The 12,913-nt window shown below is 41.6% G+C and overlaps 1 protein-coding gene and 1 long non-coding RNA gene across 3 annotated transcripts in view; one reads left to right on the forward strand and one right to left on the reverse strand.

Moving 5' to 3' along the window:
• Window positions 1–12,913, reverse strand: part of GALM (galactose mutarotase) — a 104,145-nt gene that overhangs the window by 65,518 nt on the left and 25,714 nt on the right. The window lies entirely within an intron of this gene.
• Window positions 1–12,913, forward strand: part of LOC130543146 (uncharacterized) — a 48,590-nt gene that overhangs the window by 18,708 nt on the left and 16,969 nt on the right. For both annotated transcript variants that reach the window (XR_008958243.1, XR_008958244.1), the window contains exons 5-7: window positions 5,782–6,023; window positions 6,593–6,746; window positions 7,285–7,398. This is a non-coding gene — a long non-coding RNA (uncharacterized LOC130543146). The remainder of the gene's footprint in view (window positions 1–5,781; window positions 6,024–6,592; window positions 6,747–7,284; window positions 7,399–12,913) is intronic.

Raw genomic sequence — 12,913 nt, forward strand, 5'->3', positions numbered from 1 at the left:
TGAACACATAGGTGTGGCTGTGTTCCGATAAAACTTTACTTGCAAAAACAGGCAGTGGGCCACATTTTGCCCATGAGTCATAGTCTGCTGACCCTCTTCCAGAAAGTCAACAGTTATCACATAATAAATGATCGTTTGCCTCCTGAGCCATCGTGTGCAGAGCTGTGCATCTGAGAAGCAGCTGGGTTGCAGTTCTGCAGAGTAACGGGAAAGTGCTGCGCCTGACCCTGTGATTTACCATTCGGGTATGGTGTGGAGGTCAGCGCATGTTTTCTCTGCCTGTAGTATCTTGTTACTATTGTGTGTCTCTTCCGGGGAGCCCTCCCAGTGGTCTCCGGTTGTACTTCAGTGTCACATGCTCTGGCCGGTCACTACTCTCTAGTCCTCTACCAAAGTGAATTTTTCTGTAAACCATGTAGCCCGTATTTTAAGTCAGATATTTCTCTGCAACTATTCCACCCTACGTTTGGCAAAAACTGGCCCGGAGTCCTAAATTATTTATATAATTAGTCATGCATCCTTTACTTCTTGGGTGATTTTGGCAGATGATGTCATTTTTCTGACTTTCTATTTGTAAAATCAGGCTAATAGTACTTATCATGTAAGTTTTCCGCAACGATGAAATGAGCCTATGTATATAAAGGATCTCGTGGCCAGGCACGTAGTATGTGCTCACTAATAATGATGATGACAATAATAGCAGACACCCACATTGCCCTTGCTATGCATTGCTCGCATGCCCTGTGCCTGTATTGACTTGAATAAACCGTACAATAATCCTATACCTAAGGATTATGGCTATCCCAATTTTACAGGTGAGAAACTGAGAGAAAAAGAGGTCACATAGGGGAGCCTGGGTGGCTCAGTCGGCTGAGCAGCTGCCTTCGGCTTGGGTCATGATCTCAGGGTTCTGGGATCGAGCCTGTGTCTGGCTCCCTGCTCAGTGGGGAGTCTGCTTCTCCCTCTCCCTCTGTCCCTCCCCTCCCTGTTGTACTCTCTCTCTCTCAAATGAATAAATAAAATCTTTAAAAAAAAAAAGGAGGTCACATAGCCTGGATTTAAAACAAGGCAGTCTGGCTCCAGAGTTGCCCTGATAATGTTGGCCTAATAAGAATAAAAGAGTAAGAACATGTTCTAATTTCTTTTTTTTTTTTTTAAGATTTTATTTATTTATGTGACAGAGAGACAGCCAGCGAGAGAGGGAACACAAGCAGGGGGAGTGGGAGAGGAAGAAGCAGGCTCCTAGCGGAGGAGCCCGATGTGGGGCTCGATCTCGGAACGCCGGGATCACGCCCTGAGCTGAAGGCAGACGCTTAACGACTGCGCTACCCAGGCGCCCCTACATGTTCTAATTTCTTGATTATTATAGTCCCGCACTGTGTATCTTTGTTCTTATATCTTTGCCATGTATTAGATTATTTCCTTAAAGCTCTTGTGTATTTTCATTTATAATATGAAATCAAAGTATGGAAGGAGCCTTGTGGTATGGAAGGGACCTCAAGAATTTAACACTGTTTCAGGGGCACCTGGGTGGCTCAGTCGTTAAGTGTCTGCCTTCGGCTCAGGGCGTGATCCCGGAGTCCTGGGATTGAGCCCCACATCAGGCTCCTCCACTGGGAGCCTGCTTCTTCCTCTCCGACTCCCCCTGCTTGTGTTCCCTCTCTCGCTGGCTGTCTCTCTGTCAAATAAATAAATAAAATCTTAAAAAAACAAAACAAAACACTGTTTCAGTAATTCCATGAGAGGAGGGACCCCTTCACATCGGTTGCTGAAGACCTCTTATTTCACGTTTAAATAGTCTGGGAGTCCTTTCTGAAACGTCTGGAAGGAGATCAAGATAATTAAAGGGACTGTGCGTCATGATCCAGCTAGGAGATGGTCTGTGTGCGGTGCTGTATAACAAAGCACGGTGCACGTGTACTAGGTTTGTGTCATCGTGTCACTGCAGGCTACCTCCTTGCTGTAAACTGAGCAAATATGGGTCTAGGGGACAAATTTCCTCTCGCTTCCTCTTTTTTAATTTTTATTTTTTTGCGTATGGCTCCGGACCTATTTATGAGCAATTTGATGCAGTGGTTGCCATGGTAAATACTTTTCATAAGAACTAAGTAATTGTTGGAAGCTGTTATCATTTATCATTATTTCAGAGTGATTTGAATGTTCTCCCTTTCTCCCTTCATTTAAACATTTTTATCTGCATCAGACTTTCTTTTTAAATTTTCTCTGGAAAAGATATACCTCATTAAGGACTCAGATACAGTAATTAGAGTGAAAATACATGCTTTTTTTTTCCCCCAAAGAAAATTGTCAATATGCTGTTCTACTTCTTGATCTGCAGGACTTAAAGTACCTGACTCCGACCTCACACTATAGTTGCTTTAAGCCGGGCAACAGAAAACGGTCTTCAACACTTTGGTGGAAAAAAAGGGCAATTGAGCCATTTTACCGCAGAGGGAGTGTTTGTGAATGCTCACATCATAAATGTGCTCAATAGCCTCGTAATGGAATCATACTTCATTCAAACTCTAAAAGACAAAATTTAAATGCAGTTTTATAGCATAGATGAGCTCTGCAGCTGTGCTAACAGCATCCGTTGCCAGGTGTCCCATGGCTTACCCTGTTAATTGATACACGGTACCCGAAGATACCAAGACAATGAACTATCCTTAAAAAGAAAAGGACTTGGAGCACCTGGGTGGCTCAGTCTGTTAAGCGTCTGCTTTGGCTCAGGTCATGATCCTGGGATCCCGGGATCCTGGGATCCTGGGATCCTGGGATCAAGCCCGCATTGGGCTTCCTGCTCAGTGGGGAGCCTGCTTCTCCCCCTCCCCCGCCCCTCCCCCAACTCATGCTCTCTCTCTCTCTCTCTCACTCTATCTCAAATAAATAAAATCTTTAAAAAAATTTTTTTTTAAAAGAAAAGGACTCTGACATACAAATGACATTAAGAACTTGAGTTGATATAAACAGGATTGAGAAACATGAGGTGGAGGGTTTTGTTGTAACCACGTACTCGTGAAAATAGCCAACCCAACAGAGCCAATAATGTTCAGGTGTATTTTAATCACAGGGTGAGAGACTTGCCTTGTATCCTTCTAGGGCAACCTTTGCTTTTGTCCCTCAAAGTCCAAGACTTCTTATTTTCTAAGATGATATTGTGGAACATCTATTGTGGACTTATTTGGTTTTTCTTTTCTAGGATGCATGGTAATCTTGCCCATTAGTGAGTTATCTGCACATACACTGAGCTCTCTTCTTCCTCCTCCCCCCCTTAGTTTCCCTGTCCATTCCTTTCTTATCTCCCTCCCCCCTCCCCCTCCCTCCTTCCTCCTTCCTTCCTTCCTTCCTTCCCTCCCTCCCTCCTTCCCCCTTCCCTCCTTCCCTCTTCCCTCCTGACCCCCTTCCTCCCTCCCTTCCTTCCTCTCTTATTTCTAGAGCATTCCAAAGAAATCAAAGACATGGTAATGTTATAGGTATGGGTGAGGATGAGTGAGGAAGAGTAAAGAAATGGCAGTGTATTTGAGGTTGAGTCATGTGAAAACCTCTGAATTATTCATTCTGAAATAATTTATTTTTGCTTTCTCTGTTATTAGCAATAAGTGATGTAACTTTCAGTTCTGTGTGACTGTATTGGCATCTACGTGTTTCACGTAGGTAATTTTTATATCCCTAAGTAGCTTCTAAAAAACAGGGTCTGTTTCCAAACAGAAAGCTCCTCAGTCTTTCACTCTGGCAACTCTCCCCCAAGGCCATCCAAAGTCTGTTTTTTATAGTTGCCTCACAACTCATCTTCTCCAGGAATCTTTTACCAACGTCCCCTCTTCTACTATCATCTCTTCTATTTTTATTTTTTAAATTTTAAATCATTAAAAAAATACAGAGAAGTATAAAATACAAAGTTTTCTCACCTCCCAGAATTGAGAGCTATTAGCATGTTGGCATATTTGCATTAGCCTTCTTGTGTATTTCTGTGTATCCAATAAAATAGTCCCCAGTGCATTTGAGGACTTTGATCCCCACTGTCCTCACATGCTCATCCTGCCTCATCGCCTGCCATGATCATACATTTGCTGTGAATCCTTCAACTTCATTTTTCACTTTCTGCCATTTCTTCATTTTGTGTCATGAATGCTTTTCTTCCTTTCTTCCTTCTTCCCTTCCTTCCTTCCTTGGTATGGAATTCTTGGTGGTTCCTCTAGAACTTTTTTTTTTTTTTTAGGGAGAGAGAGCACACATGCATGAGCAAGGGTGGGGGGTTGGGGGAGGGGGAGGAGCAGAGGGAGAGAGAGAATCTTAAGCAGGCTCCATGCCCAGCGCCGAGCCCGACATGGGGCTCCATCTCACAACCCTGAGATCGTGACCTGAGCTGAAATCAAGAGTCAGATGCTCAACTGACTGGGCCACCCAGGCGCCCCTAGGACATTTGTTTTTTTCTGCTGGGTGGGGATGAGCCAGGTGGCAGCTATAACCCCCAGAGGCTGGCCCTCCCTGCAGTTGGTCTGTGAATCCCCTGGAGCTCTCAGGTTTGGTGAGGAGTTTGCTCTTTCCTAAATACAGCTTGTCTTTGCCCTACTACAATTCTGCATCTTGGCCCTTGGTACCAGATTCATGGAGGAGCTCAAATAAATGCATGGTGCTGTATCTAACAACACCCGGGCTCTGTGTACTTGGGCTCTGCGAACGGAACTCCAGCTTGGCTTTCGACTCAATAACTGATCTAGATTTTTCTCTTGCTTGGCTGCTGGAAGCTCAAAATCAAAAATACAGTCCACCTGTATTAACAGGAAGGATCCTCATGGCATGGCTTTTGGGTATTAACCACATCATGACTTCATATTCTTACCTTCATTTCCGTTTGTCTCAATGTTCTTCATTTATACATTTTTATCCTGCGTAGTTTCTGATTCTCTCTGAGATGCCCAACATCTTTTTAAGCCAGGAGAATGAAAATCTAACAAACAATCTGCTATCGTGGGTAGGAGTTTTCATTGTTCCTGATCCAGGAAAACTCAGTGAGCTGACAAGTAACAGAAAAAGAAAATTTATAATTGGAAGGATTACTTATTTCTTATACTGAGGTATGCATTAAGTGTGGTAGATATCTTCATTTATTATTTTTCTGTGAATATTTTGTGACTCTCCTTTGTCTAATAGTTAAATATATTTTGAATGCATTAAATGAAATGGACGAAATATGATTTGGAGCCATGGCTTGATTTTTTGCTTCAAAAAATGAAAATAAAATGTACATGCTATCAGTTTAAATCTTTTCCTTCTTTGTATGAATGTAGAAATAATCAAGATTCTTTCTCTCTGGCATCTTGGTGGACAGGCACTAACCTTCAGCAGCTGGCATGTGTACCAACCTGTGTACTCTAATCAGGAATGCCGACACGGGCCCCTCCTGTGCTCCCCACCAGCCTCTTCTTTTTTTTTTTTTTTTAAAGATTTTATTTACTTATTTATTTGACAGAGAGAGACAGCCAGCGAGAGAGGGAACACAAGCAGGGGGAGTGGGAGAGGAAGAAGCAGGCTCCTAGCAGAGGAGCCTGACGTGGGACTCGATCCCAGAACGCCGGGATCATGCCCTGAGCCGGAGGCAGACGCTTAACAACTGTGCCACCCAGGCGCCCCTCCACCAGTCTCTTCTAAGCTCTAAAGCACCAGTGTTCAAGTTTGGTGCCTTTTGATCTTTATGAATCTTCTTGAAATGTGAGTATTCCTTGGAAAGGTAAATTATCTTTTCTTTTAAAAAAGGATTTTCCTTTTTTTATTTGGTAGAGAGAGAGAAAGAGAGAGCATAAGAAGGCAGAGGGAGAGGGAGAAGCAGACTCCCCACTGAGCAGAGACCCTGACGCGGGGCTCGATCCCAGGACCCTGGGATCATGACCTGAGCCCAAGGCAGATGCCTTCCCAACTGAGCCACCCAGGCGCCCCTGAAGAGGTAAACCATCTTAATGAAGATTTGTTTATAAGATGACATCTGGCCGGGAAACAAGAGTTCAAAGCAATACGAGAAACAGGTAAGTGGGAAGGGGTACTGGGAGGTATGATACCAGGGGCGGAAACTTAGCTTGTAATTTTCTCCAGGATGAGCCCCTAAACTGAGTACCCCTTTATTTCCCCCCAGAGTTTTAAGGCCTTCCTTCCTTCCTTCCTTCCCTTCCCTTCCTTCTTTCCTTCTCCAAATATAAAGTTCAAAGGGCTTTGTTCAATAAAAAAAAAAAAGAATTATTGGAAGAATTGACCAAAGAGGGGAAAGTCTTTTATACCACATAGGAAATATCCCCTAAAGGAAATTTTCAGTAAATTTTTCCTTCAATGAGTCTCTATATTAGAATGTTTCCCTTCAGAGATTCTGATTTAAATTGTCCCATAGAAAATCAAATTCTACATCTCTAAACTGTGGTTTCCCAAGACCGTCAAGTTTCCTAAGACCAGATCCTGCACCAGCTATAGGGGCACCTGTTTAAACAATTTCTTCTAGGGGACTGTCAGCACAGCTGGTAGGTTTAGGGCAGAATTTCTGCCAAATTTTGTAAGATAACAATCAAGTACAGCATGACCTTAATAGATTCTTTTCTTATTTTAGCAAAACCACATTCTTCTCTGAGAAAGGTTAAAGTCAGAGCAAGGACATAGCTGCCTCTCAATTGGTCTTTCATGAACTTATCCCTTGATACAAGATGCTGTGAGAACAAAAAGGGAATTGGCTTCATCTAGACAGCTAACAATTTCTTCTCAAGGTACCTAACTCTCAGGGCCAATTTTTCATGGATTTATTTGCTTCCCACCCCCCCCCAATGAATAATGCTAAATCTTATCACTTTGAAAAGTTATTGGCTAACCTGATATTTCAAATAAAATATTTTTTTCACCCATGTTGGGTGCAGAGCTTGCTTAAAGGAAAAAAGAAAAAAAAAAAGGAAAGAAAAAAGTAGGGGCACCTGGCTGGCTTAGTCTGTGCAGCATACTTACAACTTGTTGATCTTGGGGTGGTGAGTTCCAGTCCCATGCTGGGTGTAGAGCTTACTTAAAATTTAAAAAAAAGGAAAAAAAATTTTTTTTAAACTGCAGACTGCACTTCCTTTTCAGGCTTTTAGAAAATCCATATATGCCTGGTTGCACCTGCTTCCTATCCTCCACCATGTGTCAACTTTTCTATTAAATGGTGTCTTTCCTGGAATGTACAATTTCCAGTGTGTTTATTACTTCGGGGTAATTGGTCATAAAATTGGGCCAGATTTTGCCAAGCAAAAGCCTCACAATTTTTTTTTTTTACAGTGCAGGTAGACCTCACTTGTGAAGAGCCAGGTGGACATTTGGGAGGCGAAAATGTGGTGCTTGAGTGAGAGCTGGCCAGATTGAACTGCATTCAGCTTTGTCTCCAGGAAAGTGGTGAGGATCCCTGGGGTTCTCAGGGGACATTTATCACAGGGGTAGGGTGACCTCATTTTCAAAACACAGCCTAGGGGCACCTGGGTGGCTCAGTCTGTTAGGTGGCCGACTCTTGATTTTGGCTCAGGTCATGGTCTTAGGGTCGTGAGATGGGGCCCCGTGTGGGGCTCTGTGCTCATCAGGGAGTCTGCTTGAGATTCTTTCTCTCCCTCTTCCTCTGTCCCCCTCCCTCCCCGCTCTCTTGTTCTTTCTCTCTCTCAAAAATAAATATATAAATCTTGAATAAAACAAAACACAGCCTAGAGTTGTATCAAAACTCAGCACTAGGGGTACCTGGGTGGCTCAGTCTGTTAAGCATCTGCGTTCAGCTCAGGTCATGATCCCAGGATCCTGGGATCGAGTCCCACATCAGGCTCCTTGCTCAGCGGGGAGCCTACTTCTCCCTCTGCCTGCATCTCCCCCTGCTTGTGCTCTCTCTCTTTGACAAATAAATAAATAAAATCCTTAAAAAAAAAAAAAAACAACTCGGCACTAAATCAATCTTGAAAATACCACATCAAAACAGAATGAAATTTATGGAGTCCCACTTTCCCAAAACTTTACAAAGTAACGAAAACCTCCATTGTTGCCAATAGTGAAGAGAAGTATGAGAAGTGGGGAACAAAAAAAGTCCCCTGCAGGGAAGCAGGAACCTTAAACTGTTCTACCCCCAGGATGAATAGTTTAATGTGACCCCAGGCCTATCACTTAAACTTTTTGCTTTAGCTGTCTCATCCTGGCAGACTGAAGGCAAAAGACTGGGTCAGATGACATTTAATTAAAAAGCCCTTATTTAAAAACTAATCATGCTCATTGTATCAAAATAAAATAAAGCAAGAAATTGAAAAACGCAGAAAAGGATAAAAAAAAAAAACCTAGAGGTAACACATGTAACTCAATCCCACCTGCCTGCTAGATTAATGTTAACATAATGAACTATTTCCCTTTACCCCACCTTCCCCTGTTTTTTTGCATAACTGAAATCATTGACATATACAGTTTTATATATATGCATTCCTTTTTGAAAAATAGTGGGTTCTGGGGCACTTGGGTGGCTCAGTCAGTTAAGCGTCTACTCTCGGCTTAGGTTATGATCCCAGGGTCCTGGGATCGAGCCCCGCATTGGGCTCTCTGCTCAGCGGGGAGCCTGCTTCTTCCTCTCCCTCTCCCTCTGTGCTCTCTCTCCCTCTCTCGTTCTTTCTCAAATAAATAAATAAAATCTTAAAAAAAAAAAAGAAAGAAAAGTAGTGAGTTCAAAATGTGTTGTCCTCCACAAAAGAAGGCTGGGACAAATGGAAAAGCAGACCATGTTCTTGGGCAGGAAGACCTAATGGTATAAAGTTTTAGTGCATTAGGGATTGGTAGAATCCATCAAAACTATAAATGGATATACATTATTTGGACCCAGCACTCCACTTTCAACAATGATTTCTAGAGATAGTATCTAAGAAATAGTATTCATTGCAGCATTTTTTTTGTAATAGCAAAAAATTAGAAGCAACACAAATGCCAATTAATATAGGCATCGTTAAATGATTTATGGTACAGCTACTATGGAATACTATACAGCTATTAAAAAGAATGAGTAAGTGCTTCTTGTATTGATTCAGAAAGATCTTCAAGATAGACTAAATGAAAAAAAGTCAATGCATCTAGTATTTTATTATGTGTGCAAAAAAAGAAGAGGACAAAAGTTGTCCTCTTTGACTAGAAATCCCCTGGAAGGCTAAACAAGACAGTGCTAGTACTGATCAGCTGTGTTGGGGTTACGGATGGGAACCAACTAGATCTGGGTCAGAGTGGGACTGAGACTTTCTACTGTGTATATTTTTATATTTTTATCTTGTTTGATATTTGGACAATGTGAATGTATTATCTACTTACACTAAATTAAAATAGAAGTGCAGAAGTGCTCTCCTTTTGCTTACTGAGATGATGCAGTTGATTTACCATAAGTAGGACTTTCATTTTTAGTTTAACAGTAATACATTTGCACTGAACCAGGATGCCACATTTCTTCAATTCTAGGATGCCTACTCTCCTCGGTACTAACACTTCTCTGAAATGAGTAATCTGCCCTCTCATTGCACATAAACATAGTACCATGCTTTATTGTGTTATTTGCCTATTGTTGGACATTAAGGTTGTTGCTAGTTTTTTTTCTTTCATTTCTTCTCCGTGAATAATTGTCTCACACTGTTGATTGAATTGTGAGGAAGTGTTCTGTTTTGTTTTTGACAATTAGAAATAATGCTGCAATGCTTCAGGATAGTGTGGCACTTAGAAATATGGGTTCGAGAATCACACTGCCTGGGTTTGGAGTGGGCTGTAGTACCTGCTGGCTGAGTAATTTGGGCAGTAACTTAGCTCAAGTCTCCTTATTTGTGGGATTGGGACTGTGACATCACCGATTTCATATGGTTTAGCACTATTCTTGGTGCATGGCATGAGCATTTAGTAAATATTATCCTCTTTGTACCAAAAAATATGTGTTGATGTATAAGAGTAATTTCTTTACAACAGATTCCTGGAAATGGTATTATTTCACCAAAGGGTATCAACACTATAGGACTCATGACAGGTATTGATAAATTGCTTTTCACAGGTTTGTATTAATTTATCTGCCTATCAGCAGTACAGTGCTGAAAATGAATATGTTTTAATCTTTTTTTAAAATTTGAGACATGATCGTATTTTAATATTAAGTTTTAATTTCTTTTTACTACTAGGCTGATGAAACTTTTTTTTTACTCTGAATGTTTATCTGCTGTTTATAGTTCCTCTTGTTTGAATTTGTCTATTCTTTTTTTTTTTTAAAGATTTTATTTATTTATTTGACAGAGATAGAGACAGCCAGCGAGAGAGGGAACACAAGCAGGGGGAGTGGGAGAGGAAGAAGCAGGCTCATAGCGGAGGAGCCCGATGCGGGGCTCGATCCCATAATGCCGGGATCACACCCTGAGCCGAAGGCAGACGCTTAACTGCTGTGCCACCCAGGCGCCCCTGAATTTGTCTATTCTTAACTTCTGTTTCATTTTCTAACACGGTCTTAATATTTATCTGATCGATTTATGTAAGCTCTATACAATATCAATACTTTAATTCTGTATTAATTATGCATTTTCAACTTGTTTTATTAAATTTGTGACTTTTAAAATTAACTCAAGTCAACTTTTAAATTAAAAATATGAAGGTATTAAAACAAAAGAGCCTATATAATATATTTGTACAGTTTAAAGATCAATAACAAATTGAACATGTCTGTACTCCCCACTCAGTTTAAGGAGAGCATTACTAATACTTCGATGGCTGCACGCAACTCTCCAATCCCATTCTCCCCAAGCCCTGCAGGGTGCAAACATTTGCATTTCATTTCTTGCTTTTAAAAATAATTTTTCCAGGGACTTATGTATCCCTAAATAATATATTGCTTGATTTTGCCTGTTTTCAACTTTTGCATACAAGCAATCACACTGTGTGCACGCTTCTGTAACCTGTCCCAGTGCCGGGCCTATTATCTGTCACATACAAACCTATTTCTGGGTTATCTAGTCCGTTCTGTTGGTCTACTTGTCTCCGAGTTAATAGCACAGTTTTTAACATTGTGCTAAAAGGTCTTGATATTCAGTTTCACTCCACATCTGTTTTTCAGGAGGCTCTTGGCCACACTTGGCACCCTGCTCTTCCATCTAAATGCCAAAAGAAAGTTGTAACATTCAATGGAAAAAACCTGAGGGGGTTATGATTCAAAATTGTACTGCATCTGTAAGTCACCTTGAGAGAACTGACGTCTTTATGATGTCTTATTTATGAAAAAGATGTCTTTCCATTTGTATTTGTGGTAGGCAGATTTTGCTGTTTGTTGTTTCGGGTGACTTTCACTTACGGTGGTGAGGGCATGTTCCTTGGAACTTTGTGGGAATTCTCTGAAGCTTGGGTTTAAAGTGTGTCCCAGCAAAGAGAATTTTTTTTCTTTTTCTTTTTTTCTTTTTGGTACCTACTAAATGCTTGGGGGCACTGGCAGTCTAGGACCTCTTGAGCTAAGTTTTCAGATTAGGGGGTTGCTGGCCATATAGGCAGCATGAAGGCCCAGGATTTATGTGATAGTACGTGGTTTGTGGTTGGGAGATCCGAGCGCCAAAACAGATGAGGATTTCCCCGTTGCACTTCACTAGGTGAGTTTTTTCCTATATCATCCATTTAGCAGGTTATCTTAGAGCATTCTAGCATCGAGGGTTTCCGTTCTGATCTCCCATCTTGTGAAAGACTCCAGCTTTTCTCCTGTAGCCCTCATACTCAAGAGGTTTATTAAAGCTCAAGTATTAGGTCACGGGGGATCAGCAGATGGCCAAGGGCAAACGCTCACCACTTCACTTCTCTGGTTGTCTCTGGCCCCCACAGGTTTCCTTTACATTCCAGCCAGCTCAACCATGCATTTAAAAAACTTTTTTAAATGTGTGTTTTAAAAAAAGAAATACTTTATCCAGCATTTTTAGGTGTTCTTTACTGGGAGAGTTACTCTGAATAGTTAGGGCATTATATGGCTAAAAATGGTAGTCCTTAATCACCTTTTGAATTTTTTTTTCTAAAATCTCAATGTTTTATGATGCTTTGACTTTTTTGGGGGGGTTTCTTTTTTGTAATTTTATGATTTTATTAACACAAATATGATGTGCACATAAGCCATCTGTCTATTCATTTTCTTTCCTGCGCAGCCTGGCATTGGGATTGGTGACTCTGCCGGTCAGCTGGGCTGCTCTTTCCACAATGGCTTTACGGTTCTGGGAGGAGACACTGCGAGCTATCTCTGCACAGGCAGGTGTGTTGCACGTCAGCAACACTTCAAGCTCCTTGACCTTGTGGACGAGGAACTTCCGGGAGCCCCTGGGCAGCAACTGCTTTGTTTTCTTGTTGCTCCTGAGGCTTTGGCTTTTTATTTTATTATTATTATTATTATTTTTATTTTTTTATTTTTTAAAGATTTTATTTATTTGACAGAGAGAGACACAGAGAGAGAGGGAACACAAGCAGGGGGAGTGGGGGAGGGAGAAGCAGGCTTCCCGCTGAGCAGGGAGCCCGATGCCGGGCTTGATCCCAGGACCCTGGGATCATGACCTGAGCTGAAGGCAGACGCTTAACGACTAAGCCACCCAGGCGCCCCTGGCTTTTTAAATGATGAAATATTTTAGATACTCAAAAGCATATGGAATGTTGTAATGAATCTTCATCCAGTTTAATAAACCAAGCTTTAGAAAACATGGTTTGCTATGATTTTAGCGATGTGGAAATCCCGTAGGCATTCACTTTCCTTCTTTCAGAATAACATGGTAGTTAAGAAGTCTGGCTCTGAGTCAGAAAGACCTGGGTTCTAATCTGACCTCAAGCACTGGAGAATACACACTTGGGGAAGTCTTCCCAGACCACAAGCCTCCTTCTCTGAGAACCCACCCCCAGGAGTGCACCCTACAATCATGTT

This window comes from Ursus arctos, unplaced genomic scaffold (assembly GCF_023065955.2).
Source record: "Ursus arctos isolate Adak ecotype North America unplaced genomic scaffold, UrsArc2.0 scaffold_8, whole genome shotgun sequence".
In the NCBI taxonomy this organism is placed as follows: Eukaryota; Metazoa; Chordata; class Mammalia; order Carnivora; family Ursidae; genus Ursus; species Ursus arctos.